The 16,124-nt window shown below is 42.5% G+C and overlaps 1 protein-coding gene across 6 annotated transcripts in view; it reads left to right on the top strand.

Moving 5' to 3' along the window:
* The window catches only part of Plcb4 (phospholipase C beta 4), a 371,211-nt gene that overhangs the window by 81,889 nt on the left and 273,198 nt on the right, over positions 1 to 16,124 (top strand). The gene's annotated exons all lie outside the window — the stretch shown is intronic.

The following is a 16,124-nucleotide window of genomic DNA, read 5'->3' as shown; positions in this document are numbered from 1 at the left end:
CAGGGCCTCTGCACATCCTTTCCTTGACTGGGTCCCTTTCTTTACAATATCTTTAGATTTATGACCTCACCTTCACTTTCCTCTTTTAACATTACAGTCTTTGAGATTTATAATTCTGCCTTTAGGACCTCCTGGTATTCAGACCATTTTCTTATGTCTGCTCTCAGTGCCCCCTCCAAGAGGAAGTTCCATGAGAGCCAGGGAGGTTGATGTCAGCATTGTCACTGTGGCATATAGTATGGGCAAAGAGCACGGGAAACGTTTGCTGCATGGATACAACAGATACATTTAGCGACTTCTCTTTGGTTGGACTTGTGAATTTCCTGAGCTCAGTCATCGGCAATTATCTCTATATTCAGATAGTGTCTGCTCAGTCTGTGTTGGTTAGTGAATGGAATCTGAAGTTTGAAATCACAGCCTTTGGATCTATGTAGTTCCAGAAAGTTTCCTTACTAAAATGACGGTTCAAGAAATGTTAGAGGAGACATGGTATGTTGTTGCGTGCCCGTAATCCCAGTGCTTAGGAAGTGGAGGCAGGAGGATAAGAAGTTTAAGGTCATCCTGGGTACATAGCAAGTCTGAGGCCAGTCTGGGTTATAAGAGGCCACAATTAAGAAAAATAAATACATAAAGCAAGTGATAGATCTGGGCCAACCTGAGATACATAATGACAGTGTCTCAAAAGAAAAAAAATATTAAGAAAAATGGAAATAGAACTGATAGTGGGGAAGGAGAGTAGGAGAATAATTCGGTTCAGTTAGCCGAGCTTCCACTGTGAACGCTAGAATCCACACAGCAGTTTGGCATCTCTTTCATCATTATTATTATGATTGTTAATTGGATGCTCTTTCAAAATTTGGACTGTAAGCTTGCAGCTGATGCCTTAGGAGATTATGCTGTCCACAGTGCAGAAATTGCTGGGCTGACTGTAACTATTCATGGCCAATTAGGGAGCAGTGTTGGCAAGAAAATGGGGGCGGGTGCAGTTGTGCATTGTGGGAGTTCTTGTCGCTGTGGTTCATGTGCTGGGGATTAGCCGGCTGGGCTGCCTTCTGCAGCAGGGACGTTGATTTGCCTACCTGAAGGCACTTTTACAAGTGAAAATAATAAGCAACCTTGAGGGATTTAACTTTGTGTGGAGAGGAAAGGGAGAACAAAGTGGAGAAATCACTTTTATTTGCCAGACCTTGCTTGAGAGGCCTTCAGAAGGCTGCTTTTGTTTAATTTGGTATCAGTTTTCTTTCTTCCCAGGGGACAGCGATGACTTTTGAAAGAATGCATACAGAAAATCAGGCCGTAGGAGGCAGAAATGAATTTTGGAATGTTTCCAAAGTATAGAATTCCCCAGAGAAGTAGAGTTACTGCACTATAGTCTTCTCACAAAAGGGAGTGTCAATCACACAATATGCCTGCTGTCTCATTCCTGACAGCTGGTGGCCAGTTGTGATAGCTTATACTTTTACATGGAGTTTTTAAAGGATTTCAGATGGAAGGGAAATCACACACACACACGCATGCACGCACACACGCACATGAGCACACACACACACACACACACACGGGTGTGTGGGATGGGAGGGAGGGAGGAGGGAGAATGATAGAACAGTCTCTGGATATACCTTTCCTTAATTTTAGATTTTAGGGTTAAACTAATTCTTAAGATGTTTTGAATTTTCCTAGTGCTGAAAATCCTGTGCAGCCCTTGCTGTGACTAGGGGGCAGGGAGTTGCAAAGGATAGTTCAAATGAAATTCAGTCCTGGAGAGCAAGGCTGCTTGTTTACACAGCCAGGAGGTCCTAAGTCAAGTGCATGACGCCTGTTAGAGGCTGTTTAAGTTGGCAGCACCTATTCCGGCTCATCCTGCAAACACCGAAGAGTACCGAGTGTGGCGTTCTGGAATCCAACGGCACATCAGGCTTTTCAGTCTTACACACCTTGTGCTGGCGCTCATTTCCATCTGTCCCTTTAAATGATGACAGCTCCCTGGAGAACTGGAATAGGGAACTTTGTGTCCGAGGTGGAAGTAGAAGCATTTCTCCGGTGATTTCAGTGATGTGATACACTAAATAGGATTCACTGGACTCCTAATGTCTTTCATGACATAGCTGGAGTCTGGGAATGAGCTCTCATGATCAACAAATGGCTTAAAGTAGTTATCTCCAAAAAGTAAAAGGGTTTTGGTTTTTTCCCCCTGATTAGGAAAATACATGGTCATATCCTGTTTTTGTTTTTTAAATGTTTTTTATGCTCTTGATAAGTATCCTACCTTAAGAACGTTAGGGCTGAATGGTGGCTAGGTGGGGAAGAACATACCATGCTCTCCTAGATGATCCCTGTGTTGTTCCAAGTCAGCAACCACCTTGGGTGGGTCACAACTGCCTATAATTCTCCTTCCAAGGGACTCAATGTCCTTTCTGGCCTCTGCAGATACTGCAATACATGTGTAGGCCTGCTTCAAGACAACATACATACATAATTAAAAATGAAACAAAATAAAATCTTTTAGCAGTCTGGCTCTACATTGTTTCTAAATTCACAGTGGTCCCCTCAGCTGGCTGATAAAGCGATCAGGGGTCTATGCCACTTAATCTCTCCCTTCTTGCCTAGGGTTTGTGGTTACCTCTTGAGGGAGGGTAGAGAAAAGGCTAAAGATAGAACACTCAGAAACCTTGATCATATTTATATTCAATACCCATCTTACTTGTTCCTTTTCCCTCCCAACTGTCCTGTTCTCCCTTCGGCCACATACTTTCCCCATTCAGTATTGTTCATCTCTGTACCACCTACAAGGCAGCAAGCAAGGTCCTTTCTCATTATGGAGTCAGCACCAAATGGTAGGTGTTTGTAGGAAAACATTAATGCTGGTCAATTCTAGCAGGGGTGGGTCTTGCATCATGGTCTGGAGGGTCCCAGTTAAGGCTTTGGAGAAACACTGTATCAACCAGTACATGAAGAATGAATGAAGTCAGTTTTGTATGTGACTAAGAGCTGGGGACTTTGGACAAGAAAATCCACATTGTAGAGGTCAAATTTTATGTTGGAGTTGTATTTCTGAACTTATTACAAATTTTGAGCTTCTGAAATTGAGTTATGAGTGTCAAAATATAGTTGGGTGTTTCCATTTACCAGCTTGTATGGTGCCACCTTGTGGTCACTGAGAATGAGGGAGTTCAGTGTTTCTCAGCCCCAGCCAGCAGGAAAACCACAATGGTTGGAAGAACTTTGACATGTTGGAGGGGACTCCTGCTGATTCAGAGGAACATGGAACCATCATTCCAGGTTCGCATCACATGTGACCAGCATCTGGAGAGTGTCCGAGCTGAAGGTCCTGTCCCGTTTGCTGCGGTCGGCAGTAGTTACAGATGCGTAGTACCACGGGCTGGGAGTCCAGGAGAGAGGGGCTGAGGAGTCAGTCTGTGCCAGGCCAGCAATTGAGAACATTGAAATTTTAGGATTTATTTATTTGAGCAGACAATTGCACTGCCTGAGAATTTTAGCTGTCTGGTCATTCACCGTTAATTTCTATCATATGTGTTTATGAGCATAAGGTTTTGTGATGTCATGGTGCTTGTGGGGTAATTTTTGTTGTTTTTGTTTGGAAGGGACCATTAAACATCTTGTAAGAGAAAATGAAATGCGTAGTATATCCAGTAAGGAGGTTGGCCAATAGTTCAGCTTAGATTTGGGCTGTGAAGCTGAGGAGTAATTTGATTGGGATCGAACTTGGAGGTCTGTGGTAAAAGCACATTGTAGTAAAATATAGGTTAGACAAAGTTCAAACAATTTCTTTATCCTGGGACTTGAGAGCCCTGGAAGTGCTGATGCATTTAAAGTCCACGGGATAACACTACTCCAAACTTCAGTTCTGGAAACAATCCTTACAGGTGGGCTGAGTGTATGCTTAGGAGTGCGCCTCCATTATGTACGGCCCCATAGTAAGCTGCATAACGAGCAATCACAGAACTTCAGGGGCAGGCAACCAAGCCAGCATCTGCGGGGAGTCAGCTGGAGAGCTGGCTTAGCGGTGAAGAATGCATGGCATACCGCTCTTACAGAAGACTAGAGTTCAGTTTCTGGCACTCACATTAGGCAGCTCAAAACTGCCCTCACCCCTAGCCCGGGGCATCTGATGTCTGTGACTCCCACAGGCACTTATGTGGCACATATCCACATAGACATGCACATAGTTAAAAACAAAAATTAAAAAAAAATCACTACAAAAAAATATCTGGGCAAGATGTTGCATGTGTTTTAGCTCTCATGAGGCAGAGAGGCAGGAGTTTGAGGCCAGCCTGGTCTACAGAGCAAGTTCCAGGACAACCAGAGCAACACAGAGAAACGCTGTTTCAAAAAAACTAAAAGCCTACTTTGACTTATTGATTTTATTTTGAGTCTGAGTGTTTTGCCTGCATGTATGCATGTTGTATGTATGTCATGTGCCTGCCTACCTGGTGGTGGGGTTGAATCTCCTTGAACTGGAATTACAGGTGGTCATGAGCCACCATGTAAATGCTGAGAACCAAACTTTGGTCCTCTGAAAGCGCAATACATGCTCTTAACTGCTGAACCATCTTTCCAGCTCTGAAAATATTTGAATTTTTTTAAAGTGTCCCCATCTTAGACGTTTAGGGGTTGACCTGTGCTTCATCTGGGCTTAGCTCACATCGTCTGACAACTGTCTGCTGACCTCGGCTGGGTTGGCCTGTGTGCCCTGTGACTTGGCTGTCTGTTGCTGATGTAGGATAGTTTTAGCTAGTAAGACTGGAGTGACTTATTTCTGCAGTGTGTGTCCTCATCCTTGAACATTCTAGATATAACATATTTGCTTAGGTATGACCCAGGAGCAAGAATGGCGGGGCCCAAGCTTGCTGTGTAAGGACTTGCAAAGCCTTTGCTTGCATCATGTTTGCTAATATCCTATTGTTCGAAGGCAAATGTGGCCTGTGACAGAAGATAAGGCCCTTGAAGGTTACACACCAGAGGGTGTGGATAGGAAAGAAGAAGAATTGAGTTTGTTCTGCAGCCAGATAACCCTAGACCCAGTGTGGGAACTGCTGGATGAGGTCACAATCAACTGAGGCAGGATTGAGATCAGACTTTTTTCTCTGCCTTGACTAAAGACTGTACTTTTAATTCTGGTAAGGAGCCTCACCAACAGACGTCTGGGCCGTGTCGAAGAAGAAACAGTTGATCTGGTTCTGGAAAGAGGTTCTGTTGCCTTGGTGCGTGATGGACTGGAAGGACTGTGGAGACCATCTTCTCTTTTTTTTTTTTTTTTTTTTGGTTTTTCGAGACAGGGTTTCTCTGTGGTTTTGGAGCCTGTCCCGGAACTAGCTCTTGTAGACCAGGCTGGTCTCGAACTCACAGAGATCCGCCTGCCTCTGCCTCCCAAGTGCTGGGATTAAAGGCATGCGCCACCACCGCCCGGCTGAGACCATCTTCTTATAGTTGCATCATGTCGGAAGGAAATGAGAAAACAGAGGCACAGAGAAGATAATTGGCCATTGTAATGCCAAACAGTGAGCTGGCAGCAAAGTTGGCTCTCACGCTCACACCCTCTCAAGCCATTTGGGCTCTAATGACCTCAAAGAAGTTTTGTTGGAGGGTGGAAGGACTAAAAGGAGTTTGCAGTCTCCATGAAAGAGCAAATCTCATTCCTTCTGTACGGACAGCAATGCAGTAGACTTGTAGTGTAGGATGATTAGAGAGTAGCCATGCTGTTTTTGTCTCTGGAAAGCAAACTTGATGAATGGTGGCTGCCCATTTTGTTGTCTCTTTTTCTCTCCTTTCCCTCCCTTTCCCCACCCTTCTCAAATATCTGCTGCATGAGAAGTCAGCATAGGATTTCCGAGAAGCATCTGGGTTCTAGCTCCTACTTTGTCGAGTAGTATATGAAAGTGTGAAGATATATCTAGCCTTCTGAATAGCGGGGGCATCAGCAGCTAAGTTAGATGACAATTGAGAGGAACAATTTGAGCTGAATATGTAAAATTTGGGTAATGAACTTCTATTTACTTAAGCACTATCAAATAAACTAGTTTGCTATAGAAATGCTTTTCAAGTATTAGGTTTTTAAAATTTTTATTTAACAGATAATAATGGGAAATATTTAGAATCCCCAAACACACTTTTAGGCACAAAACCCAGACCCTTTTTCATGCTAAGCAAGTGCTCCACCACCAGGTTTTATCCCAGCCATTGTTTTTATTTTTATGTTATTTGTTTATTTTTTTTTTTTAAAGACAGGGTCTTGCTTGCTGCATAGTGGAGACTGTCTTTGAACTGTGCCACCAGTGCTGGAGTGAAGTCACAGGCCATCATGCCTGCCAACATCTTCCTTTTCCCATCTCAGGGTTTGAACTGAGCAATAGCAAAGCCCCGTGCTTGTAAAAAGCCAGGGCGTGTGAGAGTCCATATCATCCAACCACCCTTTGCTTAGGGCAGCTTGAGTGTGTGAGGTCACTTGCCGTTTCAGAGACTTTAGGCAGACTCATGACTTACCTTGTGCAGTTTTGTTCTCAGAGTGTTTATGCTTCTTGCTGGTTAGTTTTCTGCTGTATTTTTGGGCTATTTTAGCACAGCTTTGCTCATTAGATCTCTTCCATGTCTCTCTCCTGCTCCCAAGCTGCCTTGTTTTCTGGCACCTGGGTGGGTCTGTGGGTGTGAGCACTGGTGAAAGTTGGAGTGGAGGAAAAGCCAGGGTATCTCTGTTTCTCTGCTCTGAGTGCATAAGGAATAGCTATGTCACTGCGTGGTTTCCACCCTCACCTCCTGGAAGCCTGTGCTGTTGTCATCAGGTCGCTTCAGTTCCGGGGTTCTGATATTACACCCCATTATCAAACCCACTCCTCTCTCCCTCTGTCCTCATTGCTGGGTACTGTACCCAGAGCAAATGTGTTCGACTTTTGAGCTGCACTGCTAGCCTGGAAATTGTATTTTTATTTTTTATTATATTTATATTTCTACAGCATTTTTCTCCCTGTGCTAACTTGCTTCTTTCAGCCTACTGTGAGGATGATATCCAACGAATTAGTTTATTTTATTGGTCAAATGATGGCAATGTCATCAAATGATTGAGAATGACAGTTTAAGATTCTGGGCTCCAGTTCTAGCGATACCACTCATGGCTTGTGTGATTCAACATGTTTCTTAACCTCTGTGGGAATTACTTTTGCACCTGAACAGTGAATGCATCTGTGCTGTCTCAGTTTGGGTTTCCTGGGATATGGATACTAAGCTAGAGATTATGGAACAGAGGTTTACTCTGGAGTGCTTGAGATATCCAGCCTGTGGGAGGAAGGGCAGACTCAGGGTGGAGCTCAGGGAGAAGCTGAGCTGAGATTTGGGCTTTGCAGAAGGCAGCTCCAAAGCAGGTGAGGGTGTTCTTCACTGACCTTAACTGTTAAAGGTATTAACCGAGGGGAACAACCGAGGGCTTTGTCTCAAGAGGATTTGATTCTTCTGTCTGCCTCTCTCAAGCAGATTGGGAGTTACCGTTTTGTCCTGAGGTAGATGGAGTTCGTTCATTAGACAGATCACAGTGACTGTATCGCTATTCCCTAAGATTCTTAAGGTTACGTTAGCATTGAATTTGCCACAGATCCTTCCAGTGCCCTTCATTTCTTTCAACTCTTGTTATGTAACCTGGATGCTAACTTCATCCTTGCCTCATTTTTTAGACTCCCGGAAGGGCTGAGATTTCTGTTTTATGACCAGCCAGAGGTCTTGCCAGGTTAAATGACCTGCTCCAGGTTGCTCATTCAATAACTGATTGAGAAATCTTCCTGTAGCGCCCAGCAGCCTCACCGCGAGCCAGATTTTCTAACTAGACATTCGAACGACTTAAACGGCAGTAGGGGAAACCTCCTGAAAATATCTCCAGCAAAGTTGTAGGTGTTGTTTTGGTAGAAACATTTCCTCTGTTGCCATAAAAATCTTCCCCCAAATGGCTTTGTGAGAGCAAAGCTGTGCGGGCTCCGCTGCTGTTTGTGAAGGGAGCCGTATGGCTCAGCCACAACACAAACCGTTTGTTCTGCTGGCCGTGTTGGCAAAGTGATTTGATTTCTGGATTCCCCAGAGAGGGAAAAAGGATCTAAACACATAAGTTTCTTCGTAATTAGATGTTTAAAGAAGAGCCAAGAGGAAGAGTTGAAAACGGGAGCCCAGGTACATTCTTCATTCTGCGAATGCCGCTGGGGTGGATGGGTGTGTGCCCGGGGTAGAATTTATTCAGCACTCCTCCCTCCTTCATCAGGAATGAGCTCCCTGTTCTTCATCAGGAATGAGCTCCCTGTTCTTCATCAGGAATGAGCAGGAAAATCAGCTATAGCCTCTCTAACAAAGTGATGTTTGAGTAGGTGCTCTTCCTTTGTTTTGGAGACTGGAGAAAAGCCAGCCGCCGCTATGTCGTGTCTAGAAAAAGGCAATGCCTCTTTTTCTGTTGGGGACAAGCTTTTTCAGGTTAGCTAAAGATGCTAATGGAAGGCTCTGGAAGCATAAGGTCAAGGGTTAACTTCTAAGAGCCTATTCTAAGGAACCCAGTTTCTGTGATGAATTAGGGTTGACTCTGGTTGTTCTCAGTAGCCAAATACAAAGTCATGGTTGCTTGACGATGCAAGACCATGGTAAGGAAATTTGGAGTAAAAGCACACCATGATTTTGTGGTGTTGTCTAGAGCCCAGGTCCCCATCCCTCTGTCCTGCCTTCTTGAATGCAGATTCCATTTCTTCCCTGTCAAACTGACCACTTGGGCGACTTTGCCTTAGAACAGCTATTAGGCTGTTTATCCTGTGGCCGGGTTAAGGGAATCGTGTCTGAAGCTCCTAGCGTGGTGAGTATTAATCTGGAAGGGCTCATCAGTAGGAAGAGAGAGTATTGTGAATCATTCGTTGGTGGGGGAAAACATAGCCTTTTATCAAATCTTTGGATGTGCCCCATGGTTCTTGTGGCCTTTGTTTGGATCACGGACTACATCTAAGGTCAGCTGTGGGTTGATAGATGTTTCTGCTGATTTGGGTCAGTCACAGGATGTAGCTTGTCTGGTTGTAGCTGTGTGCTGGCTGGTCTGGGATGGGGTGATTTTTCTCCATGCAATGTCTCCTTGTCTAGTAGACCAGCCTAAGCTTTCATGGTGATTGCATAGTTTGAGAAAAAGGTCAAAGCTCAGAATGAACATAGTGTAACTTTGACTGGGATTCACGTTAGTGTTCTACATTCCATAGGACCAAGAAGGGCAATGTCAGTTGTAAGTCCTAAACTAGGAAAGAACATTTTAAGCCCCTTAACAGTACATACCAGGAATGAAGACGTTTGTTCATAGAATGACTTCTTTTGTCTTACCCTGCTAAATTGTTTCATTTATACATACCTAGTAATGTCAGGATATGCTTATAAAATTTTACAGTTATGATAGCCATCAGACAGATTTTTTTTTTTTTTTTGAGACAGGGTTTCTCTGTAGCTTTGGAATCTGTCCTGGAACTATCTCTTTAACCTGTTTCACACTCATGCTGAAGAACTCCTTTTGGTGTGGGTACAGGTCATATAACATATGTAGGAAATAAAAGGCTAATTTGACAGACTTGAGAGTGGAGGAAACAATGGTTTAGACTTTAGAAATTTACTTCGAATTCCTTGCACATAAATTGCCCTGACAATTTACAGAGCTGTTCCTTGCAGGTACATGGGATATTCAAAAGCAATCAGACCATATTATCTTGTTTTTAACAGGATTACTGGGCTCTGGGCGTCTTGAAGGTTACAGTCACAAGTCACAATCAGCATTAATTTTAGTATTAACCATTGTTCTCTATGCTAACTTCAGGGTCCTTTGTCTTTTCTGCTTTCAGGAGCTCCTAGATGAGTTCTAGGGAAGTGATAAGTAATGGGAATAGATGATCAAGTTGCTTATTGAGTAAGATTAGCCCACAGTGAGTGGACATGGCATTGGTTGAACCGCTCAGGTCCCTGGTCCATGTAACCACACAATGTTGTCCTCTTTCCTTCATTATTTTAGTCAAAATTCCCATTAAATGTAGTGGGGTGAACAAGGCACAAAGCATTAATATGAGGTGATTTTTCGTCATGTGCTTTATGATTCAGTTTAGATGGTTATATTAGAATATAGACACAAATAGAGGAATTTCCTTAGAAATTAATTATGAAGAAAAATCATATGAAGAAAATGACAAAGAGAAGATACAGTTTTGTATCTTATATTCTAGCCAATATTTAAAAATCCTTCATGTAAGATGGTTTTAATTTAAATTTGCGGTGGTAAAATTCATGAAAACAATATCCATTGCTTTAACAAAATACCTGAGAGTAATAAACTTAAAGAAGGGAAGGCTTGTTTCAGCTTATGGTTTGGGTCTAGAGTTAGTTGGCCTCTTGTTTTGGAAATGAGTAATGACAGAGTATTGTGTGTGGTGAAGAGGCAACTCATGTAATAATGGCCAGGCAGCTTATGGATGGAGGGAGAGTGTAGGCATAATATTCTGTCTCACCTTCCCACTTCCAAATAACTACACAGAGCTTTATTAATTGTAAATGTTTGACCAATAACTTAGACTTGCTACTAACTAGCTCTTACAACTTAAATTAACCCATATTTCTTATCTAAGTTCTACCATATGGCTCGGTACCTTTCTTTAACATGGCATGTTCATCTTGCTTCTCCCCATATCTCCTGGCGACTCTGCCCTTCTTCATCCCTGAGCTCTCCCCCTGTCCTGCCTAACCTCTTCCTGCCTTGCTTTTGCCCATTTAACTCTTTATTAAACCAGTGCAAGCAACATATCTTCATAGTGTACAGACAGATTGTTCCACAAGAGACGAGAACACAGAGATGTGAGGAGAGCTTAGTGAGGCTAGGGACAAGATATGTTCTTCCAGGACAAACCTCCACGATTTCTTCTCCCAACAAGGCGTCACTTTCTATGAATAACCTGTGCAAGTATGAACTAATTGATGGCAATCCATTGATGGGGCGAGCAACTTCAGGATCTAGTCACCTCTTAATTGCACCAGTAGTTGGAGAATACACCTTGAATACAAGAGCCTTAGGGGAGTATTTTGTATGGAATCCACAAAAACGTCAAGTGGGTTAGGAATGGTGGTCCCCCTTCCCTTCTTTGCTTCTGGTGATTGAAAATAAGGCCTTAACATCTTTTATTACCCGGCAAGCCTTCCAGTGAAGGGATTGGGACTCCAACCCAGCCCCCAAACCTTTGACCTACAATAAGTACTGCTTGCAAGATGTGCTGGGGTAAAGGCGGCACAGAACTTGTGGGACTGAACTAATGACTGCTCTAAATTGAGGCCCATGCCACGAGAGGTAACCCATGTCAGAGACTGCCAGGAGGGCCAGGAACTATAGTCTTGCTAGCCCAGAGACCAAAGATAAAACCAAACATGATCGACAAAAATGTCAGTGAAATGATTCTTAATGATACTCTGCTGTACTCGGAGACCAGAGCCTAGCATAATCATTCCCAGAGAGGCTTCATCCAGCAGCTGATGAGAGCAGGTGCAGAGACCCACAGACAAACATTAGGCAGAGCTCAGGGAGTCCTGCAGAAGAGGGCAAGGAAGGGCTGTAGGAGCTAGAGGCGTCATGACCTTACAACAAAATAGCCCACAGAATCAACTACCCAGAGCCACAGGGGCTCCCGGAGTCACAGCTGGCAATCATGCACCTGTATTGGCTTGTCTTAGGTCCTCTGCATATATGTTATGGTTGTGAAGCTTGGTGTTCCTATGGGACTCCAAGAGTGGAAGCAGATGCTGTCTCTGATTCTTTTGCCTGCTTCTGGGGCCCTTTCCCTCCTACTACATTGTCTTGTCCAACCTTAGTAGGAGGGGATGTGTCTAGTTTTATTGTGAATTGACATGCCAAGTTTGGTCAATATTCCTGGGAGGTCTGCCCTTCCCTGATGGGAAAGGAGGAGGAGTGGATCTAGAGGAGAGGGGATGTAGGAGGGTGGGGCTGGGAGGAGAGGAGGAAGGGGAAACCATGGTCGGGATGCAATATATGAGAGAAGGATTAAATAAATAAATAAATAAATAAATAAATAAATAAATAAATAAATAAATAGAAAGTAGGACCTTAACCATGATGGCGAAGCTCCTGCCACTGAGTTTCATCCTTAGCCTGTAGCAATTTTGAATCTGAGTAAGGGAAGGAATAGAACTATAGTGTGGGATTCAGGATAATGTCTTTGACTTCTTCCTGGTTGGAGGGTTGCAATGCGTCCTTTATATCTCATCATTTTATTAAATAAAATAGGAAAGGGTTTTTCTTCACATGTGCACCCAAGCTATGAAGAAGCCCATTATCCTTGTGTTCCAATCATAGACCAAGGGCTGTGTTAGGAGGTAATTAATTACTCTTAGGTGTATTTATAAAATGTTAGTAATTTTGTAGGTGATATTCATTCCCATCGAATTCTTGTTACACACCATACGTCTTTATCTCCAGTGAGATAGAGGGATCCTATGTGACAAAGCAAGTCACAACGCTGCCACTTCAGCCGTACCCTATGGGAATCCTTAATGTACTTTCCACAGGACAAGCCATTCAGAGTAAATTTTAATTCTGCTCTCAGTCAGTGTTTCTCATTGCTTATTAACCACAAGTAAATGCATTCAAATAAGAAGCCTTGTGGCTTGTGTTGAAAAAAAAAAAGTGAAAGCAAAGTTGTGTTGTTTAATGTGAATTAGATGCGGCTGTGTCAAAACCCGGAGTTGGAATGGAGAGAGTGGGGGAGGGATGGAACGTGATGGGGGTTTTGAAACTGATGTCATCAGATCAGAGTGACTGGTCCAACTTCCTGTAAGGGGTTTCTGGGCTCTCCACACTGAATCTGTCAACTACCTAACAGTGTTTGCATATATGGTGTTTGTGGTTAACGTAGGATTATCCTAAACTGACGATGCTGAAAAGGTAAACTATATCTTTTCATGTATCAGTTTAAGGTAAATGCTGTGATTTAGCATGTTTTCCTGTGAAAACATGATGGAAAGGAGTTTCCTGTTAGTGTCCAGGTTTTAGTAAGGACAGACTTGGATGCAATTAAGACTCATAGTTGTGAACAGTGAATTGATCCTCATTTGAAGATTTTACTGATTGATCATATAATTTCCCTCGATAGATAGTGTGAGTGAGTGAGTGTGTGTGTGTGTGTGTATGTGTGTGTGTAATTTTGTTGTTTTTTTGTAACAGGGTCTCATATGTCCTATGCTTGCCTCAAGCACCCTATGTAGCCAAGGGTGATCTTGAACTTTTGAACTTCTCGTCTCCAGATCCTGAATGCTAAGATCTTAGGCAAGTGCTACCTCACCTGGTTTATACATTGATGGATATATGTATATGCTAAGCAAACACTACCAACTAAGATACATTCCCAACCCCTGATTATGTTTTTGAGGAATTCTTTGTATTATGCAGATCATCCAATTTCTATGATTAATACGAGTTTCTATTAAGATGATTCTGTAGAGAGTAAATCATCTATCCCTGCAGATTCTAGGAATGGGGCGCTCTCAGCTTGACAGAGTATTAACAAATGAAAGACGGTGAATAAAACTGACTTCATTCTTGCTCAGTGCTCCTATTTCCAAGATAAGGTTATAGATAGATACTCAATATCAATATTTTATATTACAGCTGTAAGCAGGTGTGAGATGTTAAATATGACTTGCATGTCAGACAAAATGAGTTCCACCATCTGTTTAGTATGCTGATGGACATCAGGAAGCTTTTGATGTCTTAGACCTGCCAAGTAGCTCATGGTTAGGAAGAGAAGGTAGCCATATTCCAAGAAGATATGTTGACTGTGTATACATACTAAAGTGATCACAGGCTCCATATCCCAAGGGGCTGCTGCCCCACTGTATCCTGGAAGTGAGGAATACTGGTTATATCATCATTTGGTGGTACATTCCGCACCACTTTGTTGGCAGGTTTCATCTATTGCCTTTTGAGTGCCGGTAAGGGATTATGGCCACGTCAGTTCTCTTAACAACTTTGCTGTGGTTTATTTAGATGTGGCTTATAGTGTCTGCTATGCAAGGGCTAGGTTTTGGATCAGAGCTAGTTGACAATGTGTCCTGCTTTGGACATGAGGTAGCAGCTGTTTTAAGTAGTGAGATCATTGAAGGCACAGACATAGTCTGTTTATTCTTTAGTGTATACTGGTGCGTGGTACAGTGCCAGCACACAGTGGACATGGAAAATTCACATTGAACAAATTATGCAACTGATGTTTCGGATATATATTTTTTTTAAAGAGAAAAACAGAATCTGGGAACTAGGGAGATAACTCAGCAGTTAAGAGGACAAACTACTCTTGCAGAGGAACCAAGTTCAGTTCCCAAAGTCTATATCAGATAGACTGTAACTACAGCTCCAAGATGATTGGTTGCCTTTGACCTCCTCAGGCACCTGAGCTCATATGTACATACCTACACACACATACATGTGAATATACATAATTTCAAAAATAATAAAAATAGAAACCATTTTAGCTCTTAGAAGTGAGAAACAGCATAGAGAAGTATTATCATGGAATTAGTAAAAAAATTTCTTTTACCTTTTATTATTTGTGTATGCGTATATGTGCATATCTGCACATATGTGTGCAGGACAACCTGAGGGAGCTGGTTCCCTTTGTCTACCATATGGGTTCTAGAAATTGAATTCAGGTCATGTGTGATTTGCTTGCTGCCTTAGTGGCAAATACCTTAGCCACTGAGCCATCTTGTCACTCCAGGCTGATTTCTTATAATAACATTTTGCTTATTGACAAAATAATATTGTAGTCTGTTTTTAAGACTATGGAGATGACTTCTGTTTTTTCCCCCTTTAATCTGTGTGGGAGGAGAAGTCTTCGAGGTTTGCAGTATAGAGAGGAGCTGTGTGAATGACAGCTTGGTTCCACTCTTTAGGTGTTGACGATTAGAACATACTAGGAACTCAGATTCTTGCTCTCAGGAACTCACTAATGCGGCAGCTTTCAGTAGTGGTCGCTCTTCAGATGGCTTGCTGGAGAGAGAGGCCGCTGAGCGTCATCCCAGCACCAGTGCAGGTCTACGTTGGTATGTGATTAAACACTTGAGTCAGAAAGACAACTGTTATCTTCCTATTGCATACTGTGGCTATGTGTCAGCTCATGGGAATACATGCATATTAACTTTAATATTAATTTTTTTCTGAGCTATGTCTTATTAGCTGGGTATAATGAGGAGCCTATAACCTTAGCATGTAGGAGGCAGAGACAGAAAAATCATAATAAATTCCAGGGAAACTTGGTCTACAAAATGAGAATCTATTTCTTAAAAAAATGTATATTTTTATTTGAAATGTCTTAAAATTTTAGGTAGATTATTTTGTAACTTTTACAGTCAATCCAAAGTGATGTAAACAGCTAGCACTCCAGTAGCTAGAGCTTGAAGCTGGACCTATTTAATTTGATAGCTCAAGTTCCTTCTATAGGTTCCTGGATTGTATTCTATGTTTAGCAGTTATCTTAAGTGGTCCATAGTTTGACCAAGAGTTCTAGTTTTGCAGGAAAGTCGTGCTCAGTGGTAGATTCAAGGTTGAGACATTGGCTAGCGTGTTTGGACTTGCCGGAGAAGCAGTGGTGGAAGACTACACTGTTGGGCATCGGATGCCCAGGTCGCAGTTCCTGGCCCATTACCTGTGTCCACTAAGAGATTATTAGAAATGCAGGGCTTTAGCTTTAACCAGGAGGCCCCCCCGTCATTATGCACATTCTTAACAATGTCCTCCAGTGATTTGTGTGCAACTTGCAGATGGAGATGCTCTTGTTTAAATGGCTGAGATTGCAAGATACCACCATCATGTATGCCTGTGTAGTTGAGCTGATTCATGGATATAGTGTGCCACAACATAGAGCTGAGTGGCAGGGAATTATCCCAGTTTAGAGAGCATTTACTGTATACTCATTAGTTTACTGTGTACTTTTTATAGAGTTTCTTAGTCTTTCTAGTGATCCTTTGAAATAGCTTTTGTCTCTGTTGTAGAAATGAGAACATTGAACTACAGAAAGTTCCTATCTTGTTGAAAGTTAAATCTCTTTGATTCCAACCAAGGTTGGTATGAT

The sequence above is a fragment of the Chionomys nivalis genome, chromosome 9 (genome assembly GCF_950005125.1).
Source record: "Chionomys nivalis chromosome 9, mChiNiv1.1, whole genome shotgun sequence".
Lineage (NCBI taxonomy): Eukaryota > Metazoa > Chordata > Mammalia > Rodentia > Cricetidae > Chionomys > Chionomys nivalis.
Note: the sequence above shows the minus strand (reverse complement) of the source record. Positions and strands in the feature narration are given on the sequence as shown.